Raw genomic sequence first — 15,959 nt, forward strand, 5'->3', positions numbered from 1 at the left:
GGGAGGGAGAAAGGTGGAATGGAGAAGGGAAGAGAAGTTGAGGAATTCAGCTATCTGAAGGTCCGAGAGGGGTCTCCTAAAGATGGGATTCCAAACTTTGGAGGATCCCGATGTTACAAAGTGGTCAACCTCAATAGCTAGACGGTTGTGGGCGAGGAGGAAAAGGGAGGGGAATAAGTCTTGAAGCGGGGCATGGCCAATGTAGAGATCTGACCAGAATCTGATTTGTTGACCCTCTCAGTATGGAAGCAAATGTTAACTTTGAAGAGGCTAAGGGAGGAAAGGAGTGAGACCTGCTGTTGGCCCTACAGTTGGGCACCCACATGGAGGGATCAAGGCAATTTTGTGTCGAAGAACCTGTATCCAAAGCTGGTTATCTTGGGTAGCTAGTCACCACCACCACTTGCCAAGTAGAGCGATATTGTGTATCCTCAAGCTGCGGATGCCATCCAAGCCTAATTTTGATGGTGTATGGTAGCTAATTTCAAGAACGTCATATTAAAAAGGGAAAGTTATAGATACCTCCCCAAAATCAACTTTCTACACATACTACCCCTCAATACTTTTTGTATTATACCTTAACCCCAACACTATTTTTTGTTGTATTTACCCCCTAGTAAAAAAGTCAATGAAATTGAGACCAAAATACACTTCTCTCTTCCCCTTTTTTCTCTTTTTCATTTTAGTCATGTGATACACGTGGTCTCTCGACTCGCCCTCTCTTACTTTCTCTCTACCTCTCTCCACCCGTCCTCTCTCTTTCTCTCTACCCGTTTCTCTCTCTACCCTCCCTCTCTCTACCCCCTTCACCCACCCTCTCTTTCTTTCTCTACCCGCCCTTTGACTATCTCTCTTTCTCTCTCTACCCATTGTCACTCTTTCTCTCTCTACCCACCTCTCTATTTGCTTTTCTTCCTCCCCCCATTTTTTCCTACTCTCTCTCTCTCTCTCTCTTTTGACAAGAAAAAAAGTCGATGTAACAAATGAAAATGTATGCCTCATGGCTAGTCCCAAATGGTAATTGCAGTAACACCACTACCCAAGGCAATTCAATATGAGGCCGCTCTTTGCAAATTGAGGGCTACAACAGTGTTTTAATAGAACAACCCACAACAAGCAAAAGCTCTCTTTGCGATGTTTACAGATCTCTCTCTCTCTCTTTCTCTCTCTCTCTCTCTTCACGAAAATCAAAGGGATTTGGGTTTTATTCCCTTACGAAGTTAGGCTCATGGCCTTTTCTTTGCCCTGGAAATGTTTTGGCAATGGCTGTTCTTCGGCCTTCATGGGTTTTTGCGGCAATCATGGCCTTCGGCCATGGAGGTTTTCTCAAATTTTGTTCTTCCGGTTGCCACCATCAGGCCACCCCTTTTGTTTTCTGGTGGGTCCCAAACATTAGAGGGCCATTTGATTCGTTAAACCCCTTTGTGGGATAGAGAGAGAAAAAGGAGAGAGGAGAGAGGGCAGGTAGACAGAGAGTGAAAGATCGAGAGAATAAGAAAGAGAAGAAAGAGAAAAAAGGAAATTTTGTCCTTAAATTTATTGACTATTTGACATGGGGGTAAATACAAGGAAAATAGCGTCAGAGTTTAGGGTACAATATGAAAAGTATTGGAGGGTAGGATGTGTAGAAAGTTGATTTTGGGGGGTATATATTATTTTCCCTACTAAAAATTGTGTGGATCATTCTGAAATAGCGTTGAAAAGTCTATTATGATTAGCCTTTTTACATGTAATGTTACTTGGGCAATACAAGTGTCTTGTTTGACTGTAGGTTGCCGAGGAACTTTCCCAAAGATGGCCATGTTTGGAAGAAGCAGCTAGATGGGAAGACAGTTCAAGAAGCTCATGAAATATTAAAGGGAAAAGTTTATATAGAGCCGAGGCTCTAAACAATCAAATTAGAGCCTACCTCAAAAATTTCACTAGAAAAGGTTGTTTTGATGCCCAAATATCCTCAAATTGATCATCTCAACATCAAGATGCATGGGCATGAGAAAAAAATGGACTTCAAGTTTTAGACAGTGTGTATTTTGTAACGCATTTTTTGGACCATTGATTTTCAAGTTTTCATAGATCTGTTGATCTACACTATTTTTGAAGCTTTAAAATTTATAAATAAATATGTAAATATATTTTAAGGCTATCACAAAGATTTTCAGTATTGAAATCACATTTCACAACACTATTTGAAGGTAGGCTCTAATTTGATTGTCTAGATCCTAGGCTCTATACAAACTGCACCCAATATTAAAAATCCCTATGGTTTATTTTTGTGTGGGACAAATCTTTTTCCAGCAACTACAGTACTGCACTTTCTTTATTCAATGGTCTGCAATAGTTCAATGAACTTTTAAAACCATATCCAATGAGTACCCTCCATCCTTCAAAATGGATGGCAATGGAGAGACTGCAATCCACCATTTCGTGCATATTTTGCTCATCGGTTCCACTCTTTATCCATCACCATGTATATTTTCTTTATTGATTCCCAACATTTCATTTGATAGGTTCCTTAATAATTTTTTCTTCTGAGCATGCATTACGAGCGTGGATAGGATGTAAGTTCTTCTAATTTCTATTCTAAGTTATACAGTTGCCAGTTTCAAAGGCATTGGAGATTGTTGTGGTTTAGCATTGTGATTTATTTAAGGTGGGAAGTTTAGATGTTAGAGTTAAATGGAATTTCTTTTAGAAATTAGGATATGTAATGTGGGCAGTTAAACTGCTACGAGGATTGTGAAGGTGAAGTTCTGTTTTGGCAAGATATCAAATCCCTATTCGGATTCAGTGGCAGCATTTGGCTAACTAAGTTTATATGTTTTCAGTTGAGTATGGGCTCTAGGTATAGATGGTCAAGGTGGGGGGGTGCCACAATGTGATGTCTAGAGTTCTATTCTCATCAGGTAACATTCCAAAAGAAAAGAAGAGCTTTTTGTGTTTGCTGTTTTTTTCTCACTTGCTCTCTATGCATGTGTCTGTATGTTGGGTGAATATCTTTCAACACTAGAACTACTTGAATACTGGTGCCCACTGCATTAAATGGTACTCGGTTCAGGTTGGTAATGTTGAGAGTATCCATGTATATTATGCACATGGCTTGGATAATCCCAAATTTGCACGAAGATCGTATTGGCTATTGGATAGGTATGTTTTAGTTTTATGCACAGCTGTTTATCAACATGCTACTCATCACAAAGTAGCCATAGTAAGAGAACTTGTTCAGTACATTATTTTTGAAATGTAATCTGTATGGTTAAGTGGCTTGATTTGATGTTTTTTGAAAAACTCGGAATAATTTACAAGAATACAATATTAAAAATCCCGGTTGTATAGGTGAATGCTTTTTGTTAATGATTTTTTAATGGAACAATTTAACATCGTAATGTGGTTTCTTACATTTGAACAATTTAATATCATTTCATGAACAATTTTCCTGATGCTTTACATTCTTGTTTGATAGTATGAGATACTGAATTTTCTGATGCTTTACATTCTTAGTTTGTTTGATGTTTTGAAAGTTCGTTATGATGGGGATGGATCTCATGGATGTGTTTCAAATTCTGGAGTGATTCTCTCTCTCTCTTGGGGCTTTTCGCAGCCTTTGTCTCTCTTTAAACTAGAGCACCCACTTTCTCCATCTAAACCAAAAACCTACTTGCTCTCTCTAATGAAAACTCATTGAGGAAGTAGGATTTCTCATTGAGGAAGAAAAGTAGGCACCAACAAAAGCGCTGAGGCCCCATGAGAGAGAAGACATGATGCATGTGTCATGGAAAGAGGAGAGAGGAGCCATCTGATCCTGCTGAGATAGGGAGATTTTGAGCAAAAGACGCCATGAATGAGCAATAAACCGAGCCACAACCCAACTTCTTGCAACCTTTTAGAGAGAGAGAGGAGAGGAGAGACGGGAAGTTCGAGCCCATGTAAAAACTGTGTGAGTTTTTGTAGTCGAGAGAGTTGTGGCTTGTGGCTTTCATAATGGCGGCCTCGAGGTCAAGGTGGGTGAAGGCTAGCCTTCTTGCCACCCTTGCCGTGTAGATGCTTTGCTTGTCCTTCATGGCATCAGTTGCTCTCTTGAGGATCTTCATCTCTCTCGCTCTCCCCCCCCCCTCTCTCTAAAAACACAAATGTCTGTAAATGCCCAAGATGTTAGAGCTCCCTCTCTCTCTCTCTCTCTTTAAGACCTTGTAGACCAGATTTTTCTCTCACCCCAAATTCCCAATTGCATAGAAATCTCTCTCTATAGAGGAGTGTTTCCTTAAACAAATGCCCAAGAGGAGTATAGGGCTTTCTCTCTCTAGAGGAGTATCTCCCTATACAAATTATTCTCTCACCCCAATCCCCAGTAGCAAACTATTGTTGTGGAGAGAGAGCGAGAGACATGAGGAGAGAGAGAGAGTTGGGGGGAAATCATGGGAGAGAGAGAAGTTTTAGGAGAATCATGTGAAGAGAGAGGTTTACAAAGGGTATGTCTTTTTAAGATTTGTTTGGGCTAAAAACAATAGGGTCAAAGTGAGTAAATTTGGTCTAGGTGGTTAGAAGATATAATATACGTGATAACCATGTCCTACGATATGTTTTGAAACTTTAGGTTTATTGGGAAATGAAACCTAAAAACAGGGGATATGGAGATATGTTCACTTTATTTTATTTTCTTTTACACGTAGCTCGGTTTGGATGAATTCATCCAAAGATGTAGCTTTTCTGAAATAGTGCTTTTGTTATGGATTTCTTGAGGAACCTGCATGAGTTTGGGATGTTTGATTGCTGTGTTATTAAAATTATAGTTGTAAGCCACTGTTTTATTGAACTTATGGACTCTATAGCTAAAGAAAACTCAGAACTTTGACGAACATGCTTGCTAATGATTTTTTGATTTTGAATGTTGTTCGTATTCTGTGTGTATGGATTTCTATTGTTTCGTGTAGTTTAAGTTTGGGAATAAATGTTTACTGTGATCTATAACTGCATTTATGGCTATGATTTGTATGTTTGGTGGTCATTGGGTTGGGTGCTATTTCATTCATATCAGTGCTTTTCTTTCTTTTCTTATTTTTTTGGCAGATTTTAAAAAATTTGGAAGCTTTTGATGGTTTACACTAGACATGAATAAAACCCACTTTCAAAAGGGAATATGGTGTGATATCCTAGGTTTCTTATGGGTGTATGCTTGTACTTTGAGAATGTGAGATCTGCCATATTGAATAGTACGTTGGCTTTTGGTATTTGATAGAGTAGTATCTGATTTTATTTTATTTTTATTTGAAAAGTGAGTAGTATCTGATGTTAAGAGCTAAGAAGTCTTAAAATAATATTTTGACAAACAATTATGTCGGCATTTAGTTTCATGGATAGTAGTTGCAAGTTTGCAACTTAACAAGTTCAATAACATGGCCCTTGGGGACAGAATTTGGATGTCGACTTTTTTGTTTGTAGCAAGAACAGTTGATTAGTATGTTCCAGAGAACAGCGGATCATCAAACAGCCAGCCCATTGAACTATTATCCTATTGGACGTTGGGGTTGCTCCTTTTCGAGGTTTCTAGATTTGTGTATTGTCCAAATATAAGCCCTAACTTGATGGAAGACTTCAGGATCAGATAACGTTGAATGCCAGCATAAATGCACGAAGCATAGCGGTCTCATATAGAGAAATGTGGAGGCAACTTCAATGAAATGCTCAAAGGCTGGCATAGAGCCCAATGCCCATATAGCATCCTCCTCAAATATATATATATATTGAAGCAAGGGAGCACGAAAAACCAAAGCTAGCCAATCATAGATGAAATATGAGTTGACTGATAATCAGTTCATTCAGAGTGGTGTTTTTGAATTGAGAGGAGCCATGCATTTATATTTTACTTGGTCAAGTTCCTTATTTTGATGCGTGAATAGAGATCTTACGTGCTCAAAAATAAAATAAAATGTTTTCTAGATTACCAAGTGAAAGGTAAATTGCTGATCCTTATATACGAGAAATCCTTGTAAACTGTTGTTCATGATGATAGTTTATTGTGAATTGTAAATTGCCTCTTTGAATTGTATGATAAACCCTTTGATTTGGGAAATTTTTATATTTGAGATCACCTGTATAAAACATATGCGATTGCTATTGCTTGCCATCCGATGTAAATGGACAACTGGGATAACTTTTATCATAATGTCACATCTACACTGTTGTATTGTTAAGTTTTTTTTAATAAAGGATCTTGATATTAAATTTAGGCGTGTCAATTCTTTGTAGGGGTGCACAGGATGCACTTAACAAAAAACAAATGGAAACATTTTTTTTTAAAAAAATGACTAAATCAATAATGCAAGTATGGGATAGTTTGGTCATTATTATTATTACTATTATTCTTTTTTTTTGTTCATATTGGGTGTGCCCAGATGGGAAGTGAGCAATTGCTCTAAATTTCACACCAAAATGATTTATAAAATAGTTTTAACTTGTGATATTAAGATTGAAGTTATTCTAGCTGTTCATTTGGATTTGATGGCTGAAAATAGCATTCATTGTGTGGGTGTGATATATGTATAATATTTTTATCCCTCACTTCTTAATTGCTAGGTCTGGGTATCATTGCTAGTTATATTAGTGTATAACTAGCTTTTCATCATTTTTCAAGCTTCATCCTAACTAATGGGGTTAGCTACAAGTCTTGGTATGACATTTCACTCTATCAAGGGCAATATCTTCTGTCATTATATTTTATCATATTTCTTCTCACTATTTTCAATTGTTCTTTTAAGTCATTTTTTTGTTTTTTTAAATCTTGTCTTTTTATAGCTTTCCACTTGAATCAAATCATCCATCCGAACAGGTGTTATAGGTCAATTTTGTATATTGCCAAACATTAGTGCATAGTTAATGTTATAGTTAAAAAAAGAAAAAAATAACAGCGATGTACTACGGGATGTATATAAGGGAGGGCTATTTCGGTAGTCCTACCAATAATAATAAATCAATAAATGATCTGAGTTGTCCATTTTTTAGTCCTACCGTGGATGATTATTTTATTTTCAAAAATCTCCTTAAATCTATATGTATCAATGTACAATCGAGGAATGAACGGTTCAAAACAGGTTACTTACAAGATTTTAAAAGGATATTTCCCCAAGTTTACCAAACAAAAAAAAATGATTCCATAGGGAATTTCAGATATGTTACAAATATATGAAAAACGAACTCGAGAAACTTATTTCCATGAACTTTAGTTCAAGGGAACCTGATTTGCTAAGAGAGGACAATTTACCGCGAACCAAATGTGCTTAAAGAAATTAAAAAATAGAGTTTAGAAAGCAGATAGAATAAAAGGACAACTGAACAAATTTTGTTCTCTCGTGGACAAATCTGTGTATTTGCTAAAGTAAGACCCTAATTAGTTTTAAGAGTTAAAATTTTGGGTTTATAACCTTCTCAACCTAACGAGCAATCTAGTAATCATCATTATCTTAGTCTTATTTTAATCTAATAATAATGAAAAATCTAATAATAATAAAGAAAAAAATCAGTTAGCCTAGAAATTTTAATGAAAAAATAACATTTTAGAACAAATTAGAGACTATAATGTCAAATCTAGCTTAGAAAGGCAAATTTGCTTTTTATTTATTTATTTATAGAAGTTGTGAATTTGTAAGATGTATACCAGAGTTTCAAATGAAATTTCTTTCTGCGTGTCTCTTGCCCCATGGAGAAGTTTTGAGACATGGGGGAGAGAATTGAATAAAGAAACAAATTAATCTACATTGAAACTACAGGGGAAACTTGTTAGGAGGGGGGAACGGCCTAGTAATTTTAACAAACGAGGGACCCTAAAGGTGATGGTATTTCAATAAAAAGGATAACTCTTTGGGCATGAATTCTAAGTGGAGGGACCATATTAAAGAGAGTGGATCAAATAACTTGGAGAGCAAGAACCAGAAGAGCAAATCACACCAATGACTTGTGGGAGAAATCATTGGGAAGTTTATAAGAAAAGCCTATAAGTCATTTGACACCTCTTTGGAATAAATTTGGAAGAGTTCAAGCCAGCTTGTGACTTTTCCCTTGAAGCCTTTAAAACCTTGAGATAGGGAGGGAGAGAGAAACTCAAAGTAGAAGAGAGATCCCCTGAAGACAATATCCTAGAGAGAACCAAGAGCCTCTGCATATAAAGAGAGAGAAAGACTTGTGATCTAAGAGAGTAGAGATCATCTTGAGAAACATACCATCCTGGAAAAAAAACAACCAAGGGAGATTGAGAGCCTCTTGATGAAGGAGAACCAAGCATCTGGAACAAGATATTTGGTTGGCGGTAAGAACAAAGAGTGTTCCATGACACGAAGTGTGCGAGGGCTCGCAACATACTGTAAGAAAATTAGAGTATCAACTATGAATTTACATAAAGTTTAAGTAAGAGAGGGAATGAGGCAGAGTAAGAAGGTGGGTCACTCCATTTTCCCTCTTTTCTTCTTGGATATTAATCATGAGAATTCAAAGTTCAAATTCAAATGCACACTTAATGAAGGAAATTTGGAGATGAAATATGGGTTAAAGAGAATAAAATTGTAACAATTCACAACTGCACCTATGATAAGTCATTGTGTGAGTTGCATAGCTACGAAAATGAGCTCCCTCTCATCCCTTGCATGTCCTTAATCCATGGCTCAAAATCTATCTCATAAATGCCCCAAATTAAACTCCTACATAATCTTCTTAATCCTAGCTTTATCATAACACAAAAGGAGAATATCAAAACTCCAAGAGAGATACTCCCCTCTCCTTGAGAGTAAGGAAATTTCTAAGAGAGAAAAGGAGAGAGAAGAGGCAAGCCCCCCTTACCATGGATGCCATTGGAGCCCAAGCTTGAGATCAAGTCAAAGGCATCCTTTCTTCATCATTTTGTCATCCTTCTCTTGCTATAAATTCAACCCAACATCAAAGTAATTCCCCTCATGCTCTCCTAAGTTCATTTATCTCAATCTTTTTCATGCCTTAAAGCTTTGCCTACATGCCTAGTTTACTATATCTCACTTTCATGTGGCTTATATTCATCGTTTCTGAGTTTTGCTTCACTGAAATTTTCTGAGATTTATCATCATAGAATAATAAGTGTTCCTTATCATCTTTAGAAACTAATTTTAACTAGCCCTTACTATGCCAAAATTGCTCCATCCATTGGCCTCTCATTTGATCATCACATGCACCATATCTCGCTCCATCCCACACATGATCTTCATAGCACTCTATACTTGAGAAATTCATGTTCTAGAAAACCTATTGTGTGGCTATAAGCTTCTCGATGTATACTTTCTATATGTGATTGATTTTGATCCATGATCTTGCAATATCAGTAGTGCGTATAGTAAAGGGTATAGTTAAAGGGAGGGCTTTTTCTATGCGACCCTACCCACATATGTAGTTTATGTGACTTTTTGTCTCAGCCATCAGATTTGAGTAGATGGTTGAGATGGCTTGAGTCACAATGTCACAAGCTAGCACTTAGCCATTGGATCCCATTGGATCTTGATTAGACGGCTTATAGTGTTTTATTTGTTATTTTTATTCTACAATAATTTTGAAGCAAAAGTTAGGACATGCATAGATCTAACCAGGGTGCACATGATAAAAATATTAAAAAATATTAACAGTGATGAAAAATGACCATAATACCCCTAAAAATTGCAGTGGCATTTTGGTCATCTATTCTGACCTTTTTTTTTTTTTTTTTTTTTTTTTTTTTCTTTTTTTCTTTTTTTCTTTTTTTTCTTGCAAGTTTTCCCTAATTTTCTGATGGGAGGCCTAAAATTTCATCAAAAAATATTTTGTAGAAAACATATGAAAAATAAAATAATATTTGACATAACAATGTGGTATGAACAATCCTAACCATTCGATTCGGATCGAACGACTAAGAAGTAGGATCGCATATAACTTATATGTTGTTGAGGTCACGTAGAAACATTTCCCCTGATTAAATCTTAGGAGGAAGTTTGGTTAAATTGAGCAACATAAGCTTCACGTCTTTTAAGTTAAATACACATACTTGGTTCTTGCTTATGTACATGGAGATTGGGTTTATGTGAATCTTATATTTTAAGCGTTTGTATTAATTCATGTTTCGATGAAATTGTATTCTATAGGCATTTTGTAGTATTTTTCTCAATCTCCAGGGTGTCGATTTGAGTGGAATTGTCCTGGGGTCAATTTGGAGTCATGTATTAGTATTTTCAAGTGTTTCTAAGGTAGCTAATGCATTCTATGTAACTCTATATTTTGAGCTGTAAGTAAAAAATTTTGTGTTCGGAGGAGGGTCTCAATATACTTCAAAAAAAAGTGACTCATAAGTAGCCTGCTAAATGAGTAGCACTCTTTTAGAGCAGTTGGATAAGATTTCGGCAACAAGCCAATGATATCCTTATAACAATGATGAGTATCGCAATGATCTTTCAAGAACACAAACCATTAAAGCATCGAGGAAGTTGTAGTATGCTTGGTCTTGTTACAGTTCCTCCCACCATGGTACACGATGAAAACAAGGGAGACATGCAAGAAGAAGAATCCCATGAGAGTGACATGTCATGCAAGGTGATATGGAGTAGGGGAGCAACATGCGTTGGGAGTGCCACTTGTGATTGAGCTTTGAAGGTCCTCCAAGGAACTTAAACCCTCAAGAAGGTACTCCTCATTGGAATCTATCATGGTAATCGGTGGGGGTAAATGATAAATCAGAAAGCTCATGCTAATGAGCATAAAGAGGAGTTGGTTAAAGCTACGCATAAGGGCAACACTTATGACTTGATAGAGTTGCCAAAAACAGAAAGAAGATACTCAATAACAAGTGGATATTCAGATTGAAGACTGAAGAGAAGGGTTCACAAGCAAAGCACTAGGTGGGTGTGCTAGGTTACGAAAGGTTTTTAGATGAAAACGACATCTACTTTAATGATATATTTTCTCCTGTAGTAATTCCCACTTGATAGTCACTTCAAAGCTAAGTGTAGGGCAAAACCCTTCAAGTGAGAAGGAGGAAGAAATGAAATAAGTTCCTTATGCATCGGTTAAAGGAAGTGTGATGTAAATTATTGTGTGTATGATGCCAGATATCTCAATATACATATGGTCGGAATGCAGCACCCCACCAAGTCAATATGGCCCCTCCTCATGAAACTATTGTTTGAAGTATCCCATCCCATGCAGAGCAGGGACCCCCATGGTATTTTCATGAAATGCGGGGGGATATATTTGGTCATAACCCCCAGTTAGTGGGGGTATAGTACCCAATTGACTTGGAGACCAAATGACTCGTCTTTGGGAAGTCTATAAATAAGAATCATTTGACATCTCTTTGGAAGACAAAAAAAAAAAAAAAAAAAGTCAGATGATCAAGTCCAATTTTTAACTTTTGGGCCGAAGCCTGTTAAATCTAAATAGAGAGAAGCAAGAGAAATGCAAGGGAGAAAGAAAGAAAGAAAGAAAGCACAGAAAGAAAAAATCTTAAAGAGAACCATAAGCTTTTAAAGATAGTCTTGTGATTTAGAAAGAGGAGGCTTGTTGAAAGAAGGTATTTGCTACATTAAAACCTTATAATTTCAATTTATATGGTGGATTGTTTGGCTCTATCCCGTGGAAGTAACCCATAAAGTTAATCACGTTAAACCTTTATTCATCGTGCTTTTCTTTTGTTTGTGTATTGTCCCCCACTCATACACACATGCGCACTTTATACTTTATATTGTGTTGTGTAATCCGCATTATTGCAAGAGCGCTGCCGATTAGTATAGGTCCCAACAAAACTATTACCTTGATAGGTCAATTCATGCGCTTGAGATTTAAGACTTCAAACATGTTCTATAATGTTATAGATATATTTTCCCCTCGTATCTGTGAATTTCGAGCTCCAAAATCAGAGCAAATTACAGGATCTTTTAAAAATTAAGGGAAAATTACATATATATCTATTATATTTTGTGTTATTACGGATGTACCGAATAGTTTTTATTATTATATGTCTGTTCATTTTTTACCTTTCATGACGCAAATTTTTTAAAAAAAGATGACTTTACCCTTTTTCAGGTGTTGAACAACCGAATTGAAGGGTTTTTCGGATGTTCAACATCTGAAAATAGCTCGAAAGTTTAACGTTCACAATCTCATTTTCGGTTGTCCGAAAATAACTCGAAACCTTATGGAATTTCGCAGTCACATTTTCGGATGTTGAACATCCAAAAATGTGAATGTGAACGTTAAACTTTCAGGCTATTTTCGGATGTTGAACATTTGAAACACCATTCACTTCAGTTGTTCAACACCCGAAAAAGGGTAAAGTCATCTTTTTTAAAAAAAATTACGTTATAAAAGGTAAAAAACGGATAGACATGTAATAACGAAAACTATTTGATACATCTGTAATAATACAAAATATAACGAATATGTATGTAATTTTTCCAAAAATTAATGTTAAAACGGTCCAAAAGATAGACACTCCTAATGCTTAAAGTTTTTTTTTTTTTTTTTACAAATTAATGATCGTGCTATTCAATAGGTGATAGACCTGTAAACTTTGGAACCCAAGTCCAAACATAAATTAGATTTCGCAAGGCTGAAAAGTTGGACTCACTATAATAGGTGTGACACACTTAAAACCCTGACTAGGGTTGGCATCGGTCCAGGCCAACCTTGGCCTGAAAGAAAATTATATATTGTCTATCAGGTTAATATGGAAAGTATATATTTTAATCAGTATATATGAGAAGGGTACGTTTAATATCTTGTATTTTATGGTAAGTTTGAGTATAGTATACGAATATGTGACTTATTTCTATTTTTTTTCTCATCTATAATTTATCTATAAACGGCAACTCTGTACATTCATACTACTAATGGACACTGAGGCTCTTTATAGAAACTTGAGACTCTTCATATGGTATCAGAGCCAGATTCATCTTAGATGTGTCCATTCCTGTAAGATTGAATCTCTTACTCAATGGTGTTCTTTTTTGTATGATCGAGTTTGTTAATCTGTTACTTGAACATGTCTGTCTGTTTACAAGCTGTTGAATCGATAATAGATATGCACCGAGTTCTTTTAGCTCCTCCAAGTGCCATTATGTTTTTTTAGCTAATCTTGATTGTCATTCTGTCTCGGAGAAGATATGAAACTTTCGTTTTTTATTCAATCATGCTCTATTTGAGCATTCTCCCTCTAAGGCTTATTGATATGTCATTGCTTGAGCTTGTCATGTTTTGTTGTTCCTATGTGGTTGTTGATCAAGCAATATGAGTATGCACCTGAGAGCTTTCTGTTTCTGGGGCTTATTGATCTGTCATTGCTTGAGCATGCCATGTTTTACTGTTTCTCCATGCTTTTTGATCAAGCAAACGGAGCATACACCTAAAGATCCAACTGCTCGTTTCCACAAGTTGCTCTCTCTCATTGCATTTAAGTTTGAGGGGGAGTGTGAAAGGAAAATATATATTGTTTATCAAGCCAATATGGAAGTTGTATATTGTAATTAATAGATATGGGAAAGGTAGGTACAATATCTTGTATTTTATAGTAAGTTTGGGTATATGTATTTTTTTTTTTTTTCTCATTTATAATTTATCTATAAAAAGCAAGTTTGTACATTAAAAAACACCAAGTCTTTTAAGATAAACCTGAGACTCTCCACACCTAGCTCAACCCTATTCCCTTGAGGGCCAACCCAAGCTCAATCCTGCCGAGCTAGGCCATGCCTTTCTTGGCTTGGCCCTCAAGCAACATTTTGTGGCACATGCCCTAGTTTTTTTGGGCCAAACCAGGCCATTCGGCCATTCGGTCCACTGCTCCCCCCTCCTCCCCAACCAAACTAGAAATCCATAGCTTTAATATAAAGGAAACTTTATTCCATGATCTACCCTAATTTTCCCGTGCATTTCAAATTTGAGAACCTTCCTAAATCACTACAGCTATTTTTGCATTGGATCCTGAATTTACTGTCAATATAGTTATTTTTAAACAAAAATAACTAAGTTAATGAAGACATAAAATTACAGGGAATAAATTTTTTTGAAAAAAAGATAAAATATCGATTTTTATAGGTTCCATTAAAAAAGCACGATTTTTTTAAAAACTCGAAGTTCTATATGGATTTAAAAAATTTGGAATTTTTTGAAAAAATCAGAGAGTTTTTCAAAAAAGTTATGTTTTTAAAAAGAGACTTGCTAACCATGAGTAGAAGACCTCTTTCAAAAAGAAAAAAAAATATGCCGAGAACTAAAGTGAGTAGCGGATAAACTTCTGTAAAAAATTGCCATTTTAAAATTTTAAAATTATTTTTTAGATATTCATGATTGTGAAGTCCACATGTTAAAATTTAGACCAAGACCAACTCAATAAAGATTTTTGAAGGCAGATGCATTTGAATAGGGACTGACCAATCACCATGCTCAGCAGGGTTGGGTTGCCACAAAACTAGGCATTTTCCACTTCAACTAGCAGCAAAAGGCAAATCTGGGTTGCCACAAAACAAGGCATTTTCCATTTCAAATACAAGGAAAAAGCAAAATCTGGGTTGTCACAAATCTAGGTGTTTTTCCATTTCAAGTAACAGGAAAAAGCAAATCCATCTACCACTTTGGTTTCCCTCTTTCTATCTTTCTTTCTTTTTCTTTTTCTTTCTCTTTTATTTCGTTTTATTTTTTTAACATTAACATAAGTATTACTTTGGTTTCCCTTTCCTTGAACAAAATGTCGTCTCTCTCTAGAACCCACTCTCTAGAACCCAAGTAGCTGTCCGGTTTCTCAAAAAAGGTTTATATAAGGTGTCAAATTTATATTGTGTAAGTATGGTGCATATTAAAAACGCACTTTGAGAAGGTTGTTTTGATTTTGAAAAACTTTATATTTGATCATCGTCGATATGTAGGGATATCATTAAAAGATTATCTGAAGTCTTAAAAATAACATATATTATAATGCCTCATTCAAACCATCCATATTCAAAATTTTCAATTGATTGGAGATCTACTCGATCCACACTATTTTTAAATATTTAAGGTTCATGAAAGAAAATAAAATTAAATTTTTAGATCATAAGGGTTTTCAATACCAAAAATGCACCTTTTAGAGAGATTTAGAAACGCACCTTATTTTGATTGTTTGTTGTCTTATACAAATCACACCCTTGGCTAGAATTTAGTGCGTTAACTAACTCACCAAAACATTTACGTGCATCAAACGTCCATCTTAGAGATAGGCTCGAAGGTGCTTTCGCTACATGCCAAAATAGACGGTGAAAAATAAATATTAAAAAAAAAAAGTTTACATAAAATTGACATCTTAAAATCTAGAATTATGGCGCATTTCTAAAATTCTTCTAAAAATATTGTTTTGATGTTGAAGAAACGTCTAATTGATCACCTCGATAGATATGGAGAAAATATGAGATTTCAAGTTTTAAAAATGATACATCTTGCAACACATTATCTATAGAATGCCTATTTTAAAATTTTAATGCTTTTATAAATGTGCTTGACTTTAATCAATTTTGAAATTAAAAATTTTATAATTAAAAATAAAATAGATTCTAAAACTTTCCTAAGAATTTTGACTCCAAAATTGACACAGTTTGTAGTTGCACATTAGATTGTTTAGGATTGCAACCTTATGCTAACACACCCATTCATAAAAATAAAAAACTAAAAAACAATTTATTTAGAATTGAGACTCCAAACAATCAAATCAGATCCCACCCCATAAAATGCTTTCGAAATGCATAATTTTAGTCCCCATTAACAAATCTAGAAACTTCGAATCCAAAAGTCTCTTTGAAGAGGGGACGCACGCTGACAGACGGGTCGGCGTATACACAATTATTTTAGCTTTAAATTGAATCATTAAATATCCAAAAGAGGTCGGCGGTGCACCATTTTTTTCGTAAATCGTCAATAAAGAAAACTCATCAAATCAAACGTGTCATTCCTCGATACCTCAT

The 15,959-nt window shown here is 35.5% G+C and overlaps 1 long non-coding RNA gene across 3 annotated transcripts in view; it reads left to right on the forward strand.

Annotated features, from left to right (window-relative positions):
- The window catches only part of LOC148782985 (uncharacterized), a 30,294-nt gene extending 24,138 nt beyond the window's left edge, over nucleotides 1-6,156 (forward strand). For all 3 annotated transcript variants that reach the window (XR_016051824.1, XR_016051825.1, XR_016051823.1), the window contains one exon: nucleotides 1,772-6,156. This is a non-coding gene — a long non-coding RNA (uncharacterized LOC148782985). The remainder of the gene's footprint in view (nucleotides 1-1,771) is intronic.
- The last annotated feature ends 9,803 nt before the right edge of the window (nucleotides 6,157-15,959 follow it).

This window comes from Amborella trichopoda, chromosome 3 (assembly GCF_054954075.1).
Source record: "Amborella trichopoda isolate Santa Cruz 75 chromosome 3, AtrichopodaSantaCruz75HAP2 v2.0, whole genome shotgun sequence".
Taxonomy (NCBI): Eukaryota; Viridiplantae; Streptophyta; class Magnoliopsida; order Amborellales; family Amborellaceae; genus Amborella; species Amborella trichopoda.